Genomic DNA, 13,145 nt, shown 5'->3' on the forward strand with positions numbered 1-13,145 from the left:
AGACACATAAATAGGGGAACTCAAAGAATTTCGAGATACGCCCAAATACGGGGCAAAATAAGATGACACATAAGAATATGTAGAGCCTGGGTCAAATAATAGCGACGCATCTCTATGACAAAGCGGGACAATATCTGTAATGACAGAATCAGAAGCAACTGCCTCTGTATGAGTAGAAAATGCATAATATCTGGCATGGCCTCCCCCTCTGGGGTGACCTCTACCTCCCCGACCTCCACCTCGAGCTGGCTGAGCAGGTGGGGTGGTAGCTGGTGCTGTAATCATAGCTTGAGGACCCGGTGAAGCACACTGTGGCTGAGAAGTGTGTGGAGGTGCACACCTCCTAATCCTGGGGATATCCCTCACCGCATGGCGAGTGTCGCCACACTCAAAACAAGCTCTGGGAGGACGTGGCTGTTGTGGCTGGCTCAGGCCAGATCTGCTGGACTAGCCGCTAGGAACACCCCATGTAGGAGGCACACTAGATATTAGTGGTGCATAATAAATCTCCTGGGGTCTAGAAGGAGCTGGAACATCGCTTGCGATTGGAAGAGCTGAATGAATGGGGTTGATCGGGTCCAAATCTGCACTACTTTTGAGTAGCGAGGATGGTCGGGAATGAATCCACAGGGAGTTAATTGATTTGGAATTAGGTTTATATATAAGTCTAGATGCGTGTTTTGTTCCTAATTACGCTTCCACACATTTTGGTTTTTGATTCTACCTCTAATTTTATTCTATTGTATGCAATGATTAAATCTAAGTACAATATTTTTTATGTTGGTTTTCAAGTGTTTAAAAGGACTAGGGCAGTGACTTCCGCCTAGGTGGATATCTAACGGGTAACAAGAATCTAGGGCAAGCTTGATTAATTTGGGGTCATAATATAGCTATCACACCCAAGTACTCACTCTATACCTCTCTATAGTTTGAGTGAATTTGCCCAATTTGGCTTTCTCAAGTCCAAATGGGTATTCATGCAAGTCACGTGATATTAGCTCAAGTCGGGTATTACTATCTCTAGGTTTAACCCTTTAATTGGGGCTATCAATTTCTTGAGTTCACCCCAATTCCTTGTTATCCTAGTTTTCCGGACAAAAATACCCCTGCGGAGGTTACGCGGTTGCATAATTCTAACCGCGGCCGCACTCTTGCTTTAGCGGCCGCGTAATTCTGATCGCGGTCCGCGTTCTTCACTTCTAGATTTGGGTTGAGCATAGTTTTACAGACCGCGTAATTTCCATCGCAGTCGCGTAGGAGACTTCCGCGGTCATATAATCTTGACGCGGACCACGCTTCTTATTTTTGCTTAAAATGTAAGCTCTCTGAACCTCAGCAACCGCAGTCCGCGTAATTCCAATCGCGGCCGCGTAGGTACTTTAGCGGCCGCACCTTTCTAACGCGGTCCGCGTTCATGTTTTAGACCAAAAATAAATCTCTCTGAATCTTCCTTTCGCGGACCTCGAAATAGTGCTCACGGCCGCGTTGTAGCTTTCGGGTCGCTTTTCGCGTTTCACATCTTTTGGCCCAGTCTTGGTTTTTGTTCAAGTTTTGACTCATTTATGAGTTGATTATGACTCCTTTGGCTTATTTTGAACAATCCCTGCAAGCAAGCATATTACATTAGTTTCCGGGAATACCTTCACGCATTTTGGCCCTAAACACAAGTAAAAGAGAGCAAATAATAGGTTAAAATTCTTACTTATCAACTCCCCCAAACTTAAGCTTTTGCTTGTCCTCGAGCAAATAAGGTAATTCCCACCTCCACATGAAAAAGAAAAGGATATTTCAGCTGGCCTAAGGTGACTCCATTAAGCATCAATTGGGACTAACAATTACCCTCAACACAAATGAATTATCAATAACATTATGTTATGACCTTTTGAGTAATATAGTTCTAATATGACACTAAAGCATCAAGAGTTGACTCAATTCATCCAGGACGCTCGCTCTATCATGTAGGTCATTGTGGATCCCAAACTCATCCTCCTCTACTTTCCATGAGCAAATCTTACTTTTTAGAATGTACCACTCAAAACAAGGATTGTGAAGAAGTGCGCTCATCACTCTCAAAAGAATGCCACAAGTCCCGCTCTAAGTACCATAAGCTTGCCCCTTATGTAAATCACCACTAATGTAAGCTAACTCAACTTGAAATCATATAGGGCTTTAATGGGATGTAATGAAGGCTTTTGGATCAAGGTAGGACTTATCGAACTATGATGGTTTCATCTCTCCTTAAGTACTCCATTTTCTCATTTCGGCACATACTTTCTTGACTCTTTGAGTCATTTTCTTCTTCCTTAGGGGAACTAGAGAGACACACTGTCACTCTTTCTTACTCATGACAATTATTTTTCTCCTTTTCTCATCATTCCATGCTTTCATCATTGCGTTCTTTGAATCCCTTCAACTTTCATTTTCTTTTTGACGTATTTCTTTTTGGCTCTTCTTTCTTTGCCTTTCCTTTTCATCAATTCTTTTTATTCTTTGAACCTTTTATCACTTTCAAATTCCTCGTCTCTCCCCTAAACTTATGCTTTTTCCAATTGTTTATCATGAATGCTAAGGAAATATTGGGTGCCAAGAGAGGTTCATTATAGAATGGATAAAGGCTTGTAATGTGGCTATTGAATGTAAAAGGCTTAGGCTCAAAGGGGTTGACTAGGGATATCATATCTGTAGGCTATGGAAGCTTTCAAAGTTCAAATTGGACCAAGGAGAGCCTACAATCATTTCTCAAGTTGATCTACACTTAGAATTTTGCCTAGACAAATATTCAGGGCAAGTACTAGACTTATTGGCACGGGACTTGGATTTGCAATACAATATCTCACCTCTCAAGCTGCTGGATTGTTAAAGAGAATAGAGTCGAGGGCCCACAACAACCCTAGCTAAGATTGAAAATCATAAATGGCTCAAGGAAATCACGCGATGATTGTTTTAGTCAACTCAAGAGTCTAAATGTTACAACTAGAGCTAATCTTTGCTAATCAACTTGTCTCTAACTATGAGGTCGAAGGTAAATGTGTTAGTACCAAGTGAAGCCTTCTTGAGACACTTTTATTCATTATTACTACTATACACACCAAAATAGAAAGAAAACGGACTCGATCTTTTAAGAAGGTTGTCACGCCATCCATCATCGGGAAGAGCCACCCGGTTCACACAACATCCACCTTTGGAAAGAAACATGACATTAAGAAAACCAAAGGCTTATTGTTCACACAAAATGTAAAAAGAAGCTAAAAACTTAAAAAGAAGCTACTAGAGGAAATAAGAAGCTAAGCTATTAAGGGAAAATAACGAAAGAAGTTATGAAGTAAACTACGGAAAGTAAACTGAATATGTACAAGATGGAGTAAACGAATATATACATCGAAAGGTAAAATTATATACATACTAAAAAGTAAAAATAACAGTAAATAAAGATAAAGAAAAATAGTATCATAGTTATTATATACCAAATGTCATCACAGATCAAATCAAAATGGACCACCCCCCAACTAAAAAAATAGTATTGTCCTCAATGCTCATAACAAATAAGGACAGGAAAAAAAGGGTAGAGAGTAGAGAAAACTCTCTATGTGGTCTCTGTCTGCATCGGGTCATCATCACCCTCCGTATCCTCTAACTGGATCTCTACATCCTCTGACTGGGGGACTACGGGGTTTCTGAGCATCTGAATCATCTCCTCAGTAGTGTTTAAAGTAACAGTAGGCTCCTCAGACTGGCCGGCTACTACCTCTGATGCATCGGGCAATGGTGCAGGGGCTGCTGGGGATGTGTCCTCCATGAGAAGGTCCAGTGGAATATCACCGGCAGAAGCAATCTTCTGAACTTCTTTGCTCAACTTCTCCACTGAATCCTTAGATGCTTGAGTTTTTTGCATCTTCTTCACCTGTTTCCCCAAATCCTTGATAATCCTCCCATGTGTATCAAGAGTCTCCCGAATCTTCTTCTGGCCATCCAGAATCTTGTTCTGGTTATCCAGAATCTTCTTTAAAGACACCTCCAATGATGGAGGTACCTGAAGCTCTGATGGGGCTGAAGACTGTACTGCCACTGCAATGGAAATGGCAGTCAGCTTTGTGGTAGCTGCATGTATCCAGTTGTTGAGACTGGATAGTGTCTGTGAAACTCGCATTAAAACAGATAACAATTAAATTTATTTGTGATTTTAAGGAAACGTGGATTAATTCGATACAAATAATAAATTGCGTTAGATTAAACGGATAAAGAAAGTAATAAATTATCTAACCACTTGAGGAGGGTGATTCCGGACTTAACAACTGCCTTAATGAAATATCCGTCCTCGATCCCGGACTCACAATGACCAAGCACTAATGAACAAGAATAAGAACTTTGAATAACAGAGAAAATAATAGTATATTGCATTGATATGCGTGTTACAATATTATTAATGAATAATCAGACCCCCCCCCCTCCCTTTATATAGTAGGGGAGTCCTACCCTAGGTACAATTCCATAAAAGGTAAAAATTTTCAGTTTAACTAATCACCGGATTTTCGCCGGTACGTGCCGAGATCCACGCCGTGATACCCGGCTGGTCACGGATATCACGACCTTCTGTTAATCGTGCTCGGTTGCCCGATAATGCTCTCTGAAGTCTTTTGGGATTTGGATTGATCCCGGGGTCATGGCCCCGACATTCCCGAGGGCGGGCGTTGTGCCCCCGGACCCTAGCTCGATGAGACCCTTGCCTCGATTCCGGTTCCTTATCATCACGTCTCTCGCTCAATTTACCTTATTGAAAACCGGGGCAACCCATGGGCCCGGTTTTACCCGTATACAAATAGTCCCCTTTCTCGGAGAGTAAGTTTACGGAAACGTCGAGGAACGATACGAGCTCTTCTATTCCTTCTTCAACACGCTGTGACAGAAACAACAAAGAAACAGAAACGTCCTGTCAGTCGCATCATAATGACTTCGAACGCGTGTCATCCATCGGCAGACCGTCCCTGAATACGAAACGGCGCAAAGCGTATATAAATACTCCCTCCTTCATTCATTTTTTACTCTTGACCAAGCTTTTACCTTCGATTCTTCAAGATACCACCACCTTTCTTCATACTCCAATATTCTTACCTTTGTTTTTCAAGATTTTTGAACAAATTACAATCTTTTCTTTATCCTCTACCCAAGCCAGCGTGGTTGATTTTCTTAGTAAGTTTTTACCTTTCATCTCCTAATCGTCCTTCACACTTTCAAACCTTTTTTCCAGATAACAATGGCGAAGACTTCCAAGACTATTCCTCAAAAAGGTGCTTCTTCTTCCTCACATCCGACCACCGAGGTCGAGGAGACCGCCCCTGATGTGGTTGTCCTCGAGAGGTTCGCTCCCGGCGCGGCTACCGATGAACAGACAGTTGTGCCCCCTTGAAAATGTTCATCCCCGGGGGGGTTTCGGTCGTGGATGACTTTAAAGTCGAAAAGCCGCCATAGGTGCAAGGCCGAGGCAAGGCGGTATCCATGTACATCTGCTCTATCACCGAGGTCGTCATTCCCGTGGTTCGAAAGGAATGTGGCTGGGTGGATAAGGACATAGTAGTTCCCAAGCCTGATGATGACATTACTACACATGTGAAGGGATATTTAAGTGTCTATACTTATCCCTTCACGCTGGGCTCGGTGGACCCGATTATCCTCGACTTCTACAGAAGGTATGATGTATGCCTCGGTCAGATTCACCCATCGCTATGGAGGATCGTAATCCTCCTCCGATACTTTGTGAACAAGATCGACTACTGCTTGTTCACCATCGATCATTTACTCCGCTTGTACAATCCCCGAATCTTGGGGGGGAGGGGGGGAGGACTGATAAATCTCGTATGCCGGGTCAACAAAGCCCATTTTCAAGCATTGTCGAGGACCAGGATCGGGGTTGGTAGGGACACTTTGTCTGGGTGAGGACCGCCGACCTGATCCCTACTGAAGTTAGACCATTCCCCGAGAAGTGGAATGTATCATGTAAGTTTACTTTTCTTATAGATGTCCATTTTACATTTTACCTCCCTTTTCCTCATCGGTATTTGTTGTGGTGCAGCCTTCGCTCGAGTCCCAAATGCCATTTCTCAGCTCAAGCAGTGGATCGAAGGCATTTGTTTGCAGATGCCTTATGCCGAGCGCTCGTGGTGCGAGCTCTCGAAGTGCCGCTGGGAGGCCCGTTCCCATGGTAAGATTTCTTTTCCCAAATAAGTAGCACTGGGCTCCCTTTTTCAGCACTATGTCCTCATTCCTTCTCTTCTCTTTTTGCAGGCTTGCCTAAGACCATTGAGCTTAGGCTTTTAGTGGGGGCGAAGACCTGCCTGTCGATCCTTCTGCTTTGGGACAGCCCGGGGCCATAGTAGGAGAGAAGAAAAGAAGGATGGATCCGAGTTCTCCGATCTAGGAGAAAAAGAAACCAAAGATAAGGTTAGCCTATAAGCCAAAGGACAGTTCCAGCTCCCAAGTTCCTGACTCAAACTTCCTTTACCGGCTCAAGGACGAGCCCAAGGAGGACGATCGTTTTGTGGCCTGTGAGTCATCCATCCCCGAAGGATGAGTGGCAATCGAGGGAGAAACAATGGAGGATAATCCCCCTCTTGTTCAGGAGGCTAGTGCAGAAGTGAGGACTAGTTCAGATACCGGCTCCGCCCCGCCCAGTGTTATAGAAATTTTGGGGTCGCCTTCATTTGCAGAGTTCATGTTCGATAAAGCCCGAGTGACGAAGCATCGATCCAACGAAGGGGCTCATGGTGCGGACGATCCCCTCTGTTGCTTTTTTGATGGTGTGAAATCAACCGCTCTAGAATACTTCTCCGGGTTGGGTGATTTAGGGGTGCCGAGGAAAAGCTCATCCTCGGAGGACGGTGAGCTGAACTCGATCCCAAAGTTGAGCAACTGGTTCCCCACCCCGAGCATGGATCCCGGTCGGAAGTGATCAGTTATCATCACCATCCCGAAGGATGCCTGGGTTCTTTCCGCCCCTGTCGGAGTAGCTAGCTACATCCTTTGCCTGGTAATCGAAGAAGATCATGCGAAAATTAACGAGATGGATGCACCATGCTTGTTCAACGAAGCAAAACAGGTGCTAAACCGGGTAAGGTGTCATAACACTCTTTTGTCTTCAAATTTAGTTTTTGATATCTCTCATGCCCTTTCCTTTTCATATCTTTGCAGACCTCGATACTTCATCATAAAGCCTTTCTCCGGTACCGAACTGAGGTTAACCAGCTCGAGGCTGAGGTCAAGGAGCTTGCTAAGAAGAGGGACATGTATAAGCTTCTCAGCGAGCAATGCGAAGAAGCGGTCAAGAATCTCTGGGCTGAGTTGGATGCATCTCAGAAGGAACATACCGACCTGGTGGAACAGGAAAAGATCTTTGAAGTTAGCGATGATGAGTTAGACATGGTGACTAACGATCAAAACCTGCAGGTTCAGCAGAAGGTTGACCAGATCGACTAACTTCGAGCCGAGGTGGATGAGGTCAAGGCCATGGCCGAAGAGTGGAAGGGAAAAATAGAACGATTGGCTTCGGAGAAGGAGGCTGCCCGAAAGTAGCTGGTCTCGGTGGAGGTCCAACTTCGAGTGGCGAGGGAGAAAGCTGAGGCCCGAGCCCAAAAAATTAAAGACCTTCAGTCTTAACTAGACTCGACCATCGTTGAATGGGATACCCTTGGAAAGGAGCTTAAAATAGCCAAGTCAGTGATGGAAATAACCGGGGCCGATGCTGAAGAGATGGTGGCTCAATACAGAGCTGATGCTGAGGCAACCCAGGACCGCCTGAAAGTCACTATTGAGTGCGTGAAGTGGCAGTCCCGAAGAGAGGCTCTCGAGGAGGTCCATGCTCGAGGTTTTGACTTGTCGGATGAGATCAAAGATGCTAAAAAACTTGAGGCCGAGGCTAAGAAGCTGGCTGACCCCAAGGACGAGGAAGGCTCTAGGGCTCCGGCGAACTCGAGGGCGGAGAAGACCCCGATGGCCCCGGTGACGAGGCTGGCTCCGGTGGAGATCAAGCTTAGGTGCCTTAGAGATTTTTCTTTTGTGTTTTTTTATTTCTGTTTATTTTCTTGATGCCGTTTAGCCTTTGTAAAGATCTTTATTGGAATATATATAAGGCATTTTTCCCTTTGGCAATTTTCGAGTTTGTTTCTTTTGGTTTATTCTTTATGATTTCAAAGATTTCAAATGCCTTAGCACGAAATAAAACGTAGAAATAAGGTCTTGTTCGAAAGTTCGAGCGAGGCTTGTTTTCGATGTAATTTTGTTTGAAACTTGTGGGGGCTTGGTATGACCGGAAGCTTTCCCCAAAGTACTTGCTTAAATATTTTTAGATTATAGTTTTGTCGAGGGTATCCTTGGAACAGTTTTGGAAATTTTAAAGGCCTTATGTTTTGATTACGGGCTTCGGACGTCTCCAAGCCGTTTCTAGGATGGCCATAGCTTTTTAAATTCGGGTACTGCCTAATAGGCTTGTACCCCCGGGCTTTGATACCTGAGCCGTCTGGGCTTGCGTAGGGTGACAGTTCCCGAGTGGGGGTGATCCCTTGGAACTAGAGAGGCGGCCCTTGGGCACAATATCTATCCTTATGGAGCAAAATCTAATAGTCTTAAGGGACAAAATATGTATCTGCAAGGTAGAAATTTTCTTTTATTTCTGTGCGCAACATACAAGATTGCAAATATGTACACGCGTCGTGTTATGGCTTAAGTGGTCTATGTGGGTACAATTCATTTGACCATTTGGACCTTACAATAAATCCTATCCACCGAGCCCAGACTGTTCAAGCACAAAGTTTCCTTCCTTGCTAAAACCATTATCCGAGGGTGATAGCCCCCAGTATTCGAGGTCGATCGTTGAGAGGGCTCGGATACTATTGATGCGACCCTCGACTCCGGTTCATAACCGATCTTCAATTCTAAGTTAGCACGATCTACTGTTGCCTCGTAAAAACCTTGTCGGAAAACCCATTTGGGACAAAACCGGTTCAAGGAAAAAAGAATGCAACGCGTGCTTTCGGGCCTAATAGCTGCATCATTCTTTAGCCGTTGCCTGCAAGTGTTAGTTCAGTTCATAATATATGTAAAGAAAAGAATGGATAGGGTCATACCTTAGCAGTAGTATCGTTTCAAGTGGGTTACGTTCTAGTTGTTCGGTAGTCGCTCACCGTTCCCTGCTTCGAGTTTGTATGATCCTTTGTCGGTAATCTCGATAATTCGATATGGACCTTCCCAATTCGGTCCCAGCTTCCCTTCGTTCGGGTTCCGGGTGTTCAGTGTCACCTTTCTTAACACCAAGTCCCCAATATTGAAGTGTCGGAGGTTGGCTCTCCGGTTGTAATACCTTTCGATCCGTTATTTTTGGGCGGCTAACCGGACGATGGCAGGCTAGCTCCTCTTGTCCAATAGTTCCAGGCTCATGCTCATGGCCTCATCGTTTGACTCTTCGGTCGCATATCGGAACCTAAAACTCGATTCTCCTTCTTTGACCGGTATTAGCGCTTTGGCACCGTACACCAGCGAGAACGGGGTGGCCCCGGTACCAGATTTTGAGGTCGTACAATATGCCCACAGGACTTCGGGCAAAATTTTCTTCCATTTTCCTTTGGCGTCGGTCAATATCTTCTTAAGATTTTGAAGTATGGTTTTGTTCGTAGACTCCGTCTGCCCGTTCTCACTAGGGTGATAGGATGTTGATAGGATCCTTTTGATCTTATGGTCCTCAAAACATTTTCTCACCTTACTGCCGATGAACTGCTTCCCATTTTTGCAAACGATCTCAGCCGACATTCCGAACTGGCATATTATGTGGTCCCAAATAAAATCAATAACTTCTTTCTCCCTGATTTTATCAAATGCCTGGGCTTCCACCCATTTAGAAAAATAGTCAGTCATAAATAATATAAATTGAGCCTTATTGGGTGCCCACGGCAGGGGACCGACGATGTTCATTCCCCATTTCATGAATGGCCAGGGTGACAAGACTGAAGGTAGTATCTCCCCGGGCTGATGAATCAACGGTGCGTGTCTCTGACACCATTTTCACACGAACTCCTTCGCATCTTTCTCCATGTCGATCCAGTATTAGCCAGCTCTGATTATCTTACGAACCAACGATTCGGCACCCGAATGGTTCCCGCAGGTGCCTTCGTGAACTTCCCTCAAGACATATTCGGTATCTCCCGGTTCCAGACATATGATGAGTGGGCCATCGAACATTCTCCTGAATAGGGTGTTGTCTTCGGACATACTGAACCTGGTCGCCTTTGTTCGCAGAGCTCTCGATTCTTTTGGATCCGAGGGTAGCTTCCCGGTCTTCAGGTAATCTATATACTTGTTTCTCCAGTCTCAGGTTAAGCTCGTCGAGTTTATCTCTGCGTGGCCTTCATCCACTACCGATTTCATGAGTTGTACGACCAATCCCGAGCTGAACTCATCATCATCAACCGACGATCCCAAGTTAGCAAGAGCATCGGCTTTGCTGTTTTGATCCTGAAGTACATGTTGCAGGGTCCACTCCTTGAACCAATGTGGCGTTACCTGTAGTTTGTCCAGGTACCTTCGCATTCGTTCCTCTTTGACTTCGAACGTCCCATTGACTTGGTTCACCACAAGGAGGGAATCGCATTTAGCTTCGATCACCTCGCCCCCCAGGCTTTTAGCCAATTCGAGACCTGAAATCATAGTCTCATACTCGGCCTCGTTGTTAGTCAATTTTACAGTTCTAATAGATTACCTAACTATATTACCCGTTGGTGGCTTCAACACGATGCCAAGTCTGAACCCCTTTGCGTTCGAGGCACCATCCGTAAAGAGGGTCCAGATCCCCGAGGAAGTCCCCGAGTTTAATAACAATTCCCTTTTGATGGCGTTTCGGGGTCGATATTTGATATCGTATCTGCTGATTTCCACGGCCCATTTGGCCAATCATCGAGAGAGCTCGGGTTTATGCATTATGTTTCTCAACGGGTAAGTAGTCACGAAACATATGGGATGGCATTGAAAATATAGTTTTAACTTCCTAAAGGCGCTTAGCAAAGCGAACGCATATTTTTTCAGGTGAGGATACCTAGTTTCGGCCTCGCCTAGAGTCCTGCTAACATAATATATAGGGGATTACATACCTTCCTCTTTCCGGACCAGGACTCCACTTACCGCTATCTCGGATACCGCTAAGTACAGGTACAACTGCTCGTCTGCGTTCGGAGTATGAAGTAAAGTCGGGCTCGAAAGGTACCGCTTGAGTTCTTCCAAGGCTTGTTAGCACTCCGGGGTCCATGAGAAGTTCTTCTTCTTCTTCTATAACGAGAAGAAACGATGGCTCTTGTCAGGGGACCTTGAAATGAATCGACCCAAGGCGGCTATGCGCCCAGTTAACCTTTGAACGTCCTTGACATTGTCCATCACAATAATGTCTTTTATGGCCTTGATCTTATCTGGATTGATCTAGATTCTACGGTTGGATACCATGAATCCGAGGAATTACCCGGACCCGACTCTGAATGCACATTTCTCCGGGTTCATTCATATTGTATTTCTTCAATATGTTGAATGTTTCCTGCAAATGTTTCAAATGGTTCTCTGCTCGCAGGGACTTAACTAACATGTCGTCAATATAAACCTCCACTGATTTTCCTATTTTCTCTTCGAACATCTGATTTACTGGCGTTGGTAAGTGGCACCGACGTTTTTTAGTCCAAATGGAATTACGTTATAACAGTAGGTGCGTTTCAAAGGTCATTGTAGTATAGTGGTGAAAGATGTTTTCTCCTGGTCGCCCAGGTCCATCCGAATTTAGTTGTACCCGGAATAGGCATCAAGAAAGCTGAGGATCTCGTGGACGGCCGTTGCATCGAGCATGCGATCGATGTTGGGCAAGGGAAAAGAGTCCTTGGGGCATGCCTTGTTCAAGTCTTTATAGTCTACATACATTCTTAATTTATTCCCCTTTTTAGGTACTACTACTACGTTTGCTAACCAATCCGGGTACTTAACTTCCCGAATGGATCTTATTTTAAGGATTTTAGACACCTCGTATTTTATGAATGCATACTTGACTTCGGACTGTGGCCTCATTTTCTGTTTGACCGGATTAAACTTCGGATCCAGGCTCAACTTGTGAGTAGTTATTTCTGGCGGGATCCCTGTCGAGTCCAGGTGGGACCAAGCAAAACAATCTATGTCAGCTATAAGGAATTCAATGAGTTTTTTTCCTGAGCTCGGGACTTAACCCCGTGCCCAGGTATACCTTCAGACCGGGCAGGTGCTCGATCAATATGACTTGCTCCAGCTCCTCGACCGTTGATTTGGTGGCATCGGTATCGTTGGGGGCTATGAAATACCTGGGAACTCTATAGTCGTCATCCTCGCCCATCCCCTGCTTTTTCGTCTCGGTCAGGGCCGGTATCGGTGATTGCTTTTTGGTTTCTTCCTTGGTGATCAAACTTGAGTTCTTTGATGTCGAGAGTGGGGATATCGGGACCACCTCGTCGACCGCAAACATCTCCTTTATGGCTGGTTATTCTTCGTAAATTGTTTTAATCCCTCCTGGTGTTGGGAATTTCAACACCTGGTGTAGTGTCGAGAGCACCGCCCTCATGTTGTGAATCCATGGCCTTCCAAATAGAGCATTGTATCTCATATCTCCTTCGATCACATAGAACTTTATTTCCTGAACGGTTCCGGCAGTGTTCACCGGTAGGATTATCTCCCCTTTTCACATGCCATGTTGAATCCGTTTAGAACTCGAACTGCAGGCACAATTTGGTCTCGTAGACCCAGTTGTTCTACGACCCTCGATCTGATGATATTGGCCGAGCTACCTGGATCAATTAACACACACTTAACTCGAGATTTATTTATGAGTGCAGATATTACCAGTGCATCATTGTGCGGTTGCACGATGCCTTCAGCATCCTCGTCGTTGAAAGATACGGTTCCTTATAGCACGTAATCTCGAGTCCATTTTTCCCTTGTGATGGACACTTTGGTGCACTTTAACATCGACCCCTGAAGGAAGCCGACCCCACTGATGATCATATTAATGACGTGATGAGGTTCCTCCTGCTCGATCTGCTTATTAGAGTCCCTAATCCTGAAATAATTTTTGGCTCGATCGCTCAGGAATTCTCGGAGGTGTCCGT

The sequence above is a fragment of the Nicotiana tomentosiformis genome, chromosome 6 (genome assembly GCF_000390325.3).
Source record: "Nicotiana tomentosiformis chromosome 6, ASM39032v3, whole genome shotgun sequence".
NCBI lineage: Eukaryota > Viridiplantae > Streptophyta > Magnoliopsida > Solanales > Solanaceae > Nicotiana > Nicotiana tomentosiformis.